This window comes from Ixodes scapularis, unplaced genomic scaffold (assembly GCF_016920785.2).
Source record: "Ixodes scapularis isolate PalLabHiFi unplaced genomic scaffold, ASM1692078v2 ptg000105l_1___fragment_1__unscaffolded, whole genome shotgun sequence".
NCBI classification, from domain to species: Eukaryota; Metazoa; Arthropoda; class Arachnida; order Ixodida; family Ixodidae; genus Ixodes; species Ixodes scapularis.
Window position 1 is genome coordinate 253,637 of NW_024609912.1, and position 13,106 is coordinate 266,742.

General features: G+C 45.4%; 2 long non-coding RNA genes across 2 annotated transcripts; one reads left to right on the plus strand and one right to left on the minus strand.

Annotated features, from left to right (window-relative positions):
• Positions 1-2,103: 2,103 nt before the first annotated feature.
• LOC121833954 lies at positions 2,104-7,134 on the plus strand. Its single transcript, XR_006076953.1, has 2 exons — positions 2,104-2,403; positions 6,901-7,134. It is a non-coding gene; the product is annotated as an uncharacterized LOC121833954 (long non-coding RNA).
• Positions 7,135-10,695: 3,561 nt separating this feature from the next.
• On the minus strand, positions 10,696-12,562 carry LOC120839832. The gene is made up of 3 exons (XR_005715401.2): positions 12,473-12,562; positions 11,957-12,084; positions 10,696-10,734 (listed from the first exon to the last, which is right to left on the minus strand). It is a non-coding gene; the product is annotated as an uncharacterized LOC120839832 (long non-coding RNA).
• Positions 12,563-13,106: the final 544 nt, after the last annotated feature.

Below are 13,106 nucleotides of genomic sequence, written 5' to 3' on the forward strand. Positions count from 1 at the left end.
CCTTAATTTTTTTATGGAGACACGCAATGCACAGCATTTTATGGAGTACATAAGGTTGCGTTGCTCTTATAGTCGATGCTTAAAGCTGCATATGTACGAGTGACTGTGGTAGTCTAAAGATATAAAATACACATTTTATTTTGCATCTGAATTTTTGTCAAATGTCAGTAGCCTTGTATTTTGTTACTAAACTTGATATCGGGCTTTTTAAGTAGTGATTGAACATGTATATTCTTTATTAAACAAAAACTGTAGTCAGCGAAAGTAGTTTATCCGACACCTTGCAGTGGTTTAGTTTTCTGGATACATGTTTACAATTAGTCTATTAAGTAGACGGTTTTGTACTGGCGTGACTCAAGCTAGGCTTTTATTGTCGGGTCCTCCCATATAAAGTCTATCATGACTCTGCCTGCTGCCGGAATGGTTCTCAAAGCCTTCCCTTTGCATAAATTGCCAATATTCCATATTTCAATGCAATAGAAATAGAAAGGTGTGTATGTATGTTGCTTGAAAATTATTCTGGGATGTGCATGCATATATTTTTGCTACATTTTCACATTTAGAAACAACAAATCACTTTTAGACATTTGTTTGACCTCCGTGACCTGCTGCAAAACCTACTTCGACGGCTACAAAACTTATTTTTGCTGCTCCCGAGCTGCTCTAAAGCGAGCGTTTTACTGCTCCAAAACTGCTCCAAAGTGGGACTTTTGCTGCTCCCAGCCCTGATACAAAAGGCTCTAGCCCGCTTCCACCCCTGTGCAATCCTTCCACGTCAACGAGTCAAACTTTTCCTTGTCATCTGTGCAATGCGACTGCGTATTGCAGCAGCAGCGCGACGGTGCGGTGCGACGAACGACGATTGTTGAGCACAAAGTCGAGGCTCCTTGACGACGACGGTCTGCGCGTGTTCGAGAGATTCCTCCGCGGATCGGCGGTCGGCCGCGTTGGTGACGCGCAGAGATGCCAGAATCCTTCGCTTGCTATTGGCTGACGCATAAAGATGCCCCTCCCGTTTTCCGGGGTCATCTCAGAAAGGGGGGCGTGCCAGGGACTTTGATAGCAACTTTAATAGGGAAATCTGCCACGCATGACCGTAATTTTATGATTTTTAGGATCCTTAGGGCCTGTAGATTGAGTTACCACCATAAATAGACCATCGCAGAACGCTCCGGAGGGCCCCTTTAAGAGCCCAAAGACCTGCCCATGCCGACATTTGTAGTCCCTATATTTCCGAACTTGAGTGACTGCACGACCGAGGACCAAATCAAACTGTTCCAAATCCTGAATATAGGTCTACACCCTTTTCAGTAAAAAGTTTGAGGGGAATAAAGCTATTGGTGCAGGTCCGTGACCCTAACGGACACCCTCGCTCATACAGCTGAATCATATTCAAAATGAGGAAGTTTCACCCTTTTCTCAACGACAATCTGTTTTTGGCACAGTTGTTTGACTGGCTGCTAACACAGAAGCACAGTTTTTCAGCTTGGCAAACACCATGGCAAAGACTCAATGCTGGACATGGAATTTCATTCCAACTCTAGTAGCACTACAAGCAGCAAAGGTAGCCCTAGGATTACACTTGCAAAAGTTCTCCAACAGAATGTGTCCAGGACGTTGGTGCTTGATGGGCATCCAAGCGTTCGGGGGCACGAGTCACTATACCGTCACTTGACGAGGAGTCAAACAAGCTCTTGTTGATCGCACCACGATTCTGATCAAAGCAAGTTGCGCTGCCTCTCCACAGTCCTGCACTTTTTAAAAATTGTGTCTGGATTCTCGAGGGTAATGGCTTGCATTTGTAACAAGTGTCACAGAGATTTCTGGACAAGCGGCGATAATCAAGAATGAAACGTGCCCTACAGCTAGCTAGCTTCGAGAGTGTTGCACATCGCAGTGTCAAACGAAACGGCAATATCAGTCAACAAGACCGAGTACCGCTTTACGACGAGACTGAGCTTGCCACCAAGATCACACCCATCCAAAATAGCGTGAAACTGGCAAACAATATTCTAACCCTATAATTAACTTGGACTGTTCGTACAGAAGGAGCACGCTTCAGAGAAAGCGTCGTGTGGGCATCCTTTTGTTCCTCAAGGCGTGCCTAGCCTTCAAATTTCTTGCGTTTGCTCTGATCAAGCTTTTGCGCAAACAGTTTTTTTCCAGTGTATCGTTCAACAAAAAGTTACAGCTGTTTTGTACTGAGCTGGTTACAGGAACTAATGCCATTTGTAAATATCTCTTACAGCCGAGTTGTTTGAAGTCATCACAGATATAAACTGCTTGTTGCAGCAACTCACAATCACATTCCTGCCCGTCATGTCGAACAGCGGAGCGCTAATTTCAGTTTGAGGTCTGCACTCTTACTACAATGCAAATGGTGACAGCATCAGGCTGCACTCGGTAAGTTAGTTTGAGACCGGTTCTTCATGCGGCACTCCGCGAGTGTGGTGCACTCTGGGAGATGACTCGCATAATGCCAGTGCGTTTGAAACGAGCTTGCTATAAGGCCCGCTACTCATGGGATAAGTTACTCATATAGTTTTTGGGCAGCTGATGAGTTATTCCCCCCTCCACAGCGACACGCATTGCTGGGTTTGGGTACGACTTGAAACCGACGAGCAGCTCTGACAACTCTAAGGTGTTCGAAGCGGCAGAAGCAGTTCAGGGACACAATATTTCCACGTGACCTCCCTTGCAGTAGTGGTGATGGTGCGTTCAGTAGCGGCTCCCTCAGCTCCGAACGGAGTAACTCGAGTTGGAGTTCTCGGTGCACCTACTGAACGTCAAAACAAGCGCAGCTGTTCAGCAGCTGAGCACGATTGCTTTATTTGACGGCTGTATTAAAGAAGTCTCAATAATTTTGTTAATGGAAAAGTGAGTGTCTGTTGTGGGAGCCACTGGTTTCCCTCCCCCAAGGGGACGTAAGCTGCGGACGTGCAGACGTTCCTTCTGGAGTCGTCTGGCTTTAAACCTGCTCGTTCCGAATCGTGTCAGGGAGAGTATGCCACCCTGCTGGCCTATTCTCGCACTCCTCCGCACGTCTCCCATTTTCGGGGGACCTGCGAGATTGTGTGGGACGGTCTTCTGAATTGACGGTCGTCTGGCGATTAGTCCTGAAGTGTGCTACGGGAGACGGGTTAAGTGCAAAGAGATCCTATGAGTGCTGTGCAATTTAGAACAACTTTAAAAAATCCCAAAGAAAGCTGCTTTTTTTTTTTGTGGATGTCATGTCCGTTGGATTTTTCACTAGCCACTGTTGTTAAACTTCCAGAACTCTATGTGCCAAGAAATTGAGAGAGAGGAGGGGATGAGGGTGCAGGAATGTCAAAACGCAGAGCTCCGATTGGAACGATTAGTGGGTAGACCTAAACCTAACTAACTGCCTTTGTCTGTACTGCACGTTGTTGTGACTCGGGGCTTGTCCATGTAGTCGATCTCCGCTGGAGCCATGCGTCGCCCAGGACATCGGGCAGAGTTGGTAGCGAGCCAGGGTGTCTCTTCTCAAACTGTTTATTTACATACTATGTACAGTCTGCCGTTCGGCATGAGAACAACGTGAGAACACAGAAAGAGCGCGTAAAACCGCTCTTTTTATAAGGTCCCCCTTCCCTACGTCCCTAGGCAAGGACGCCGTTCCCCAACTGGTCAGGCCCCGCCCACTAGCACGCACAAGCACACAGTGTAGTGGCGGCCGGACATCACATCCCGGCGCTGAGTCACTCTCGCCCTCGAATGCCGCGCCGAGGAGGCGACAACAAAGGGTCCACTGTCAGCCCGGGAGACGACGTTGGCCGAGATAGTGCCGATCCCTCCATCAGGCGGCAGCACGAGAAAGGGTTTGGCCGGAGTAGTGGCGTCCGAAGATAATCCCCGCCGAACCCTCACTGAGGTCCCGCAGCTGGCGTGCCGTCACCCGGAATCCTCGCATGGGAATCCCCCGGTTCCTGCGTCGGCTCACCCCGTTTCCGGCCAGCGTAAACGCAGCCAGGAAGAAGGATCTGGCTCAGCTTCGCGCCTAGGTGTGGCGACATCAACAGGGGGGTCCTCCGTCGAAAGCCACGGCATCCCTTTGTCGCCTCTCGCCTCGTCTCCGGGCTCGACTGACTGGAACCATATGGCGACGATACTCAAGGAGTTCACCGGTGCCGGTTGGATTAGATAGAGACGGTCTGGTCCGGGGGCCGTTCATAACAACGTGCAGAACGTCGGTGTCCAGCGTTTCGCATTTGCATTCGAATGCGTTTGACGAGTGCAGTGGGGATAAAGGCAGCCTTTGTTTCTGCTGCACTCGTTGAACACGTTCGACTGCAGAACGCGGGCGTCCAGTGTTTGGCTCTCGCATTCAAACGTCCTCGACGAGTTCAGTGGAGACAAAGGCAGCTAGCTTTAGGTGTACCCACCAATCCTTCTAACCAGAGCTCGGGTGTCCTGACGTCGCCGCGTGCTCTCTTCCACTCTTCTCCCTCATTTTCTTGGCACATGCATCATGGGCAGATTTTAAGGGTGGGGGGAATAGGGCCCCCAAGGTTAACTTTTTTCAGTGAAAAATCTACATATGCCAGCTTTTGTTAGGAAGAAATGATTAGTGGCTTCCATCTATACTCGAGAACCGAACTAAAACGCAATAAACTACTTCCCTAAATTCCTGCATGCAACACGGCGCGCGTTGCACTCTGGGAACTAGTTAGCCAGGGAGGAGAGTGGCATGGTTTCGGTTTCGATGAACACGTCGACAAGAGATTATACACGGAGTGTGGACTGTAAACGGCCGTTATTTCATGTTTTCTGGTCCCGAGAACGCCATTTGTGGTCTTTAAACTAACCTAAATGGCCAGACCTCGAAGCTTTAGCACAAGCCTGAAATGTATCAATGCTTGTTGTATTTTTGTACTTGAGCCTTTTTGTTAGCGTTTCGAGGTATGTGGACGAGCCAGTGCTAGGAATATTGACGCTGCGAAGCTGGGGGATCTTGCTTGTGTACGAATAAACAAGCTGTAGCAACCAATAAGTATGCATACATCGAGCTCGCGCCTTTACATTAGTGTTGTTGACCAGGAAGTTTTTTTTTTGTTGTTTTTTTTTTGTTGTTTTTCGTGCATCCATAGACGAAAATAACTTTTTGACATTACTGTTTTTCTTAATACGCCTGAGTATGCGAAGTGAAACTCAGACACGCCATTGAAAAGCTCCATTCGAACACACTTCTCATTTCTTACCTGTACTGCCCCGCAGCACTGCACGAAGTGAAGTCCCCGCCCGCTCCCCTTCCACTAATATTCAACATCGCGTATGCTCATAAAGTTATCCTGCAATAATATAGGTACACTCGCACATACAAAAAAAGAAAGCAGAAGTCGAGCACTTGTGTGAACAATGTTGCACCGTTCACCGGAAGTGCACTGGACGGGCATGAATTCTGCGGTGCGCCGAACGAACGAAATTATTCAAAGCGCATTTGACGGTTGCTAATGGCCATAATATTTGTTATGTGTTTGCTTTCTTCCTGACTGAGTGTGCCGAGATAATTTCAGACACACCGTTCAGGCACAGATCTTGGGCGTTAGTAAAAGCTCGTCCAAGAAGGCTTAGTGAGGAGTAGGGGACACTTGTTAGGGCCTCCGTCGTAGCTAGCCAATCTTAGCGTTTGCACAAATTTAATCTTCTATCAGCTTAAAATTTGAGTGTGAGATATGTGATGACATGAGGAAGACATCATAGTAACTTTTGTGCAGTAGTGAGGTTGAATTTATTGTGTTTCCTTAAAAGTTAATGCGCCAACGGTGGGCTCAACTTTGATACTCCTGTGAGGATGTGGCTTGCTTTTCGCCCAATGAAGTAACAAGAAGCATACGTTTGGCAAACAAAATATGTGTAGGGCTCAAGGTGACCAAATTTCAGTTGTAGTTCACTGGTACTGGACGGGATTACTGACACTGAGCTCAAAGATGCACTCGTGGGGTGAGGTGACTAAGCCACGTCTTACTACGTTTGCATATGCACGCATAATATCCGGTGTTTTTGGAACCAAGGAAATTGCCCCGCTCTTCATTTTGTATCGCTCGAGAATGAGTGTATTGTACATTCGTAAAAAAATTCTGATAATCGAAAACGCAAGCAGCGTATTCGGTGGCGGCGTGATTGCATGAGATGAAGCTGCTCAGTCGAAACCAAAACTAAGTGGTCAACTAGTTCCCAGAGGGCACTGCGTGGTATTTCGCCGCGATGGGGCGCGTTGGTTTTGGAAGAAGTCTGTTGCAACGCCGCCATTTCTCCCACAGCAGCCACTAAGGAAACTCCACGGCTACACTTAGTGGTTCCGTCGAGTCGCAGAAGAGCCAGTGGCGCTAAAGTTCCTGTATAGGCTCCCTACGGGAGCCAGAGTTGCGTGTTCATCTCGTAGCGCCGTCGTTCCTGCACGGCATATGGAGCCTGCTCCTGATGTGACTGAATTCGACGAATGGCAGCACGGTGAGCTCAAGAGTAGGGGAACGTATGCCAGGGTGCGTGCAATGTGTACTTTCGTGCACGGCATTTGAGTCTGCTCCTCACATGATCACATCTCGGTGAGTAGCGGTGCGGCGGTACGTGAAAAACAGTCATGCAACTATGGCTCCTGTAAAGAGCCTATACAGGAACTCTCCGTGGCGCCATCTCGCAGGGCCATTTTGCAGTAGCTAAATAAAACAACTTGCATGTTTTAATTCGTCGCAAAAGGGTGGCGCTGTTATCATATTTATTTTCTTTCGTCTCGGTGAACGCCAGCGGTCCAGGTTCCAAGAGTGAGTTTTCCAACTGAGCGTTTTAGTAACGTTGGTGTTTAGTGACATAACAAATATTAGGTTAACAAAACAGATCGGCAACATTTTGCCCATGATGTCATCTCCCTTCCCCCCCCAGGCTGACCCATAAATTTGCCCCTGCTCTGCATTGCCCTGCATGTTCGGGTCAGATATTGGTTCCTGTTGACCTGATGGACTCCTTTGTTCTCTGCATTCATCATAGGTTACAGTCGTGAATCATGGACGAAGACTGCACTCTTAGGCCCACTCCTTTTTGGTGGATCGGGTCTTGCCATCTTCACCTTTCGTGGCTTCCTGTCGTAATTAAATAAATTGTCATATTTTTTTCTGATGGTGGTGCATACCTCTTGCCACACTTGACAAAAATAGTGTGGTGAATCCATGCCACGGATTACCGCGAAACATGCAAGAAGGTAATTATTGAGAAGATTAAGCTCCGAAAAGTTTGATGGAAAGACGATAGATATACCCCGTTTAATATTTCTGGCCACTTTAAGCATGCTATCCCCGAAGTATTTCAGCCTATCATTGCATCGGCTTTTGACCATTCACACTTGCAAGGAAAGGCTATCAGCAAGGGTTTCCACGCCTGTGTTCTGTTTGCATTTAATTACTGAAACAAGGTTTATAGACATTACCAAGTGTATTTAGGCACAACTAAATGTTCGAACTTTAGGTTATTTTGTTGCCATGATTTTAGTTTCTGCTAAGATGAATATGTGTTCCTTACATTAATTAAAACAAGAAAACGAAAAAAAGTGATTACATTTGTCCTCGGAGTTTTTACAGAAGACCCATCGCTATCACCATCACTATTTTGATTTTTCCAAGATGGCCGTTTTGTTTCGTTCAGGGGGGGGGGGGGGGGAAGGAGGGAAAGGGAACGCGGCGCAAAGCGGAGGCTGCCATATTAAAACCGCTTACGTTGCCAGCATAGGTTCTGCAGCGAAGAAGTAGCTGCCATATATGGCGGACTGAGTTTTACTTTCTTTTTCGTTTTGGAAAGAGAATGTATCTGTTGTGTTACATAAGTCCTCCTGCATACAGACAACGAAGTTTAATTATATTTGTCTTGTTTACTTGGTTTGAAACCCTAAAAACGGGTTTTTGACGACTTATTGCCTCCATCATTGTGGAGTACGCAAGGCAGCAAATCTCGCTGTTCTCGTTTCGGTTACGAAAGCAAGGCAAAACGCTCGTAGTTCCCGCCCTCAGTACACGTTGGGGACCCTCCACACTTTGACACCGGATAACTGGATGAACAAGGATTTACATTTACTTCAGAGGTCACTTTCGCCGCTTCCTCACCGTCGAGATCAACAGCCTAGAGCCACTACAACAGCCCAAGTGCACTCATTGCCGATTCGTGCGACGCGGGCTTCTGTCAACCCAGGGGTGGACCCAAAAGGGAAGGGGGGGGGGGGGGGGCGGCCGCTTTCTTTGAAACAGTCGACCCCCCCCCCCCCTTCTCGGAGAGCGATTTGACATGGGTGGATCCCCCGAAATAAAACCGACTACGACTAGAAGGCTCGATCACCTCGATACTCAAGGACGAGGGTTCGAAATAGGGTAGGTCGCACCCGAGCAGGCACAGGTGTACTCTGAACTTGGAGAACCACCCCGTCACTTCAACCGAGACTGAAGTCCGCGGCGGCGGTTTCAAAGCACGGCTTAGAACCAAAAGTCGGCGCAGCGGCGCACATCTATAGGGGCCGTCGGCGCAATGTGGTTCTGCGGCGGTTCTAACAAAAGGCGCAACCGGAGTCCTGTTTATCTTGATTTAGATTTTCCCTCCCCTCCTCCCCCCCGCCCCGCACACACACACACACAAAAAAGGAGTTCTGGATTTGCCTTTAGGTCAACCGGTAGTCCATCACAAACCGTGAACGTTCCAGCTCTTCGTCATGACACGGTGTTGCAGAGAGCAGGGTAAAATACAACTATACTCTGTTTCACCTTATGATGTACAGCAGTTAAAGGTACTACAAGCTCGAGCTCCTTGCTCTAGGGCACATCTCGGCGGCACAAGCTCCCGTGCGTTAAGAGCAGCTCCCAACGCTATGAGCTCGCGCTTCTAGCCTTCGCTGCGGAACAACATAAGGTGAAACGGAGTATATACGGACCACCGAATCAAATGCACTGTTATCGTAAATCTTGGCATGTGCCCAAGTAGCACAAAATGTGGCTACAACGTTACTGGAATGTTGTCAGGTAACGTTGCCGAACGCTGCTAACGACCGCGGATTCTACACTCCAGTAACGTTACACCACAATGTTACAGTAACGTAACTGCATACGTTACCTGGACATTACCCAAATAACGTTACTGGAACGTTGTTAGATAACGTTGCCAAACGTTGCTAATGGCCACCAGTTCTACCTTCCAGTAACGTCACATCAAAATGTTGCAGTAACATAGCTCTCTATGTTACCTGGATGCTAGATCAGTAATGTTACTCTGACGTCGTCGCTAACGTTGCTAGTTGTTGTTAATGGCCACGAATTCTACCATCCAGTAATGTTACACCAAAATGTTGCACTGACATTACGGCTTACTTAAAAGTGAAGGAATAAAAATGTGAAGAACATACACAAACGACCACTCTTTTATTTCGCAACAATGTTTATTTTTTGAGGAGCAAAGAGTCGCATACAGGTCGAGATCAACTAGATACCGAAGGTGGAGTGTTACTGACTCATCCCTTATCTCCCTAAAGTTCCTTTGATCAAGCCTTCCTTTTGCAGTTAATCTTGACCTGTGCGCGAGTCTTTGCTTCCAAAAAACGAGCGTCGTAACTAAATGAAAGAGCGGTCATCTATTTTTCCTCAGTGCTTTTATTCTGTCAACTTTCAGTAAACGTTTTTACAATATGCTGGCACTGGCCAGATATTACTGCATGTGTTACTTGGACATTACTGAACAATGTTATCCGAAAATACATTGACAAGCGCTGCCAGGAAACTGCATTTATGGTTGTCATGAAGTCATTTTTTGAGCTGGTGCCTGATATGAGTAAATGGATGTGCATTACAGGCCATTAATGAATCAGCATTTTGAAATCCTAGAAGCAGGACTCCGGAAGAAAACAAGAAGTTATTGGAATAAATTTATTTCAAAAACGAAACCAACATTACAAGTACCAGAGAATTCTTCTGTTTCTTACAAGCTATTAGATCTACAAAATTGTAAAGAACACACTAAATTACAAGGCTGATCTGCATAAAAATAAAAATATTAAAACTCCCAGCAACATAAAGCAAGTAGCCTAAAATAAAATTCTAAATATATCTCAAATTACACCCGATCTTGGGCTAGGACATACAAATAAATAACGGAGGCAATAAACCAAAAATGACTAGAAAAAGAACATAAATTTTAAATCTTCTAAAAATACCACACTAATGTGTACATAAATTAAATAAAAGAAACCACTAGCTGGGGCTAAAATGTATGCATGAATAGAAATTAAAGGTAACATATGCATATTACAAATTGACATAAAAAATTCAAACAACAGGGACTCTACTCATGGGATGGCTGTAAAAAAAAGAGAAAGAAATCATTAGGAAAAAAAGCATTTTAAATGAATTAGAAAGCATGAATTTTTTTTTTTTAATTCTATGCATTTAGCACGGTTAACCAATTCCATGCTTCCAACTGGGATCAAAGTAACCAACTACTAACATTTAAAACTAACAGAAAAATCAAGGCAGAAACATGCTGAAAAACAGCGCAAAATGCACGGATAAGAAAACACACAGGACAAGGTACTGTGTGTTCTTTTTCCTTTGTCTGGTTTTCGCACCGTTTCTCAACATGAATTCTTACCAACTAGCCCAGCCCAACTGTCCATCCTTGTAATCAGAAACATGCTTGCCTTCTCCCCTTGTGGCAGCCCCTCAGTCACTCCTGAGAAGAGGCACACTGCTCCTGCAAAAAAATAACACAAAAAAGTTGGTTGCATTCAGAAAATGGGTGCCTATTTCAGGGCAGAGAGTGTCATCAAGATAAAAAAAGAAATGCCTACATCTGTCCTAGCAGTTTCACCACAGTTTCTTTGCATGCACAAGCCATTCTTTTCATCCAGTTTAGACTTTTACCGCAAAGTGTGACCTACCCACAGGAGACAGTGGATACGCGACTTATCCTTTTCTGGCAAGGTAGGCGGCTGTTCTCGGCCACTCACTTTTTCCCACTTCAACCTTCTATTTATTCATGCGTGAAAGTCACTTTCTTAAGAGGGAAACAGCTATTTTCCGCAGCGCCTTTTTTATTTTGTATTTGTAGATTTAACTTTGTTTTCATTTTATCCTAAGAGAATAGCTTTCTTTTTAAGAACACAGATGTTCTTAAAAAAGACGTGCCTGCCCTCTTCGTCAATTTTTTGTAACCGACAGAACCGTGGACCTGTCGGATCTTTGACATGCAGTATATTACTGTATGTCGAATATCCGGCAGGTCCACGGTTCTGTCGATTATAATAAATTAACAAAGAGAGGAGACACGTCTTTTCTTTTCCCATATCATGGGCCACGGAGACAGATCACTGCCTCAAGGATGGCTTCGTCTTGAAGCAGAATAGGTCTCTTCAAGGACGAAGATATATACCGTATACGCTTTTGAATGGATGTGCATTCATCACTGCACCTGATGATCACAGCTTTTAAAAGTGTCGTTAGTGTTACTGTGTCTTATTGGCCTCATTAACAGAAGTCATCATTTACTAAAAAAAAAAAAAAATACAAGGTGACAAAAAAAGGTTCCTTCCTTTTATATATATATATAAGTTTATAAGTTACAATAAATATTAAAACACTGCTATCCTCCCGACACTAAAAAGAAAAATATTTCTACTGCTCAAATAAGCTACGTTCAATGAAACAACTTCGATGAAATGGCGTTCAATGAAACGGCGTTTGATGAACTGTCCGGACCCAGGGGCAATGTCAATGAGCCTCATATTTTCTACAATGTCAAGCTCATTGCAGACAATGTCATAACATGGTGTTCTTTCATTGGCTAAATAAATTTCTTAATACTTAAAAATGTCTTTATGTAAAGTGGACTAATGCCTTTGTTTGAAATCTGGGCTTGTTTTAGGATGCAAAAGTATTTTTCGGCAGTTTAAGCAAAATTAGAAATATCATATTACCATTTTGTTGGTCCTAGCTGGTGCATGCCTGACCGATTCAGCAGCAGCCCATTTGGCGTCGGCTTCCTGCACGATGATGGCTGGCTCATTGTTTTCTGCCTTCTGTTTAAAGCAGGTGCGCACAGCTCCTGTTTCAAAAGTATATAATTACAACACAACGTCAGCTACCACAGTGAAATATCGACAATTTCATGCCCTACTTCAGCATAACTTGGCAGACATCGGTAACTATGAAATCAGCCAGGGTGTCTAGCAAATTCCTCCTTCTAAGTTCCCCAGCTTTTCCAAGTTTTAAATTCCCTGTCCATTACAGAAGTTTGGAGATGCGGTACGAACTGCTACTAAACACCTCAGTGTCCACCGACTCCTCACTGCTCGTACCGCAACTTTCAAGTTCCTTGCGAACACTTTCGGCTACTCTATGTCTTTTTTGGCGATCGGATAGCTCTGATAGCGAACGCTTCGCCCGCTTCATTGTTCAGCACAAGTAGTAACAACAACGAAAATGAAACATACCTTTGTTTACGTTTCCTCCACGCCGAGAGATCGGCAGAGCGCTCCGATGAAACAGGCCTTGACGGTCCGTTGACATACGGTCAATACGGTCACGTGGTCAACCTGGCTTCGACCTTGCTTGGCTTGAGCTACTTGCACTCTTGGCGTCTTGGCTTGTCAACAGTGTGCGTAAACGACGAGTAAACGACTAAACATGAAGTTTCAAGTAGGAATAAACTGTGGAAATTTATCTGACAGTACTAAAATAAGTTTTTTTTAAGAGTTATAAAACATTACATCGATTGGAGAAATTGGAAATTGGTATAAGCCGTACAGCCATAACCGTGATGCCGTACTAGTGTGCAATCGTGCAATCATGGCGGACGATGGCGATCTTGCAACGTCTTGCAGTGATCAGTGGATGACCTCGACCGTAATATCGGTAACGATAGTGAACTGTTAACATCGAAACGGTAGTACCGTGGCTATGCGACTGTGCTGTGCCATTGTGATGTGTCAAGATAACAAATGTAGGCAAAGAGTGGTCCACGCAGAGCGAGCTTCGAAGCCTCAAGCTCAAATATGTTCTCGTGTCGACGGCTCTTTGGCGAGAAGTGTGCGACAATGTGTGTGCGATTATACTCGTTTCATTATA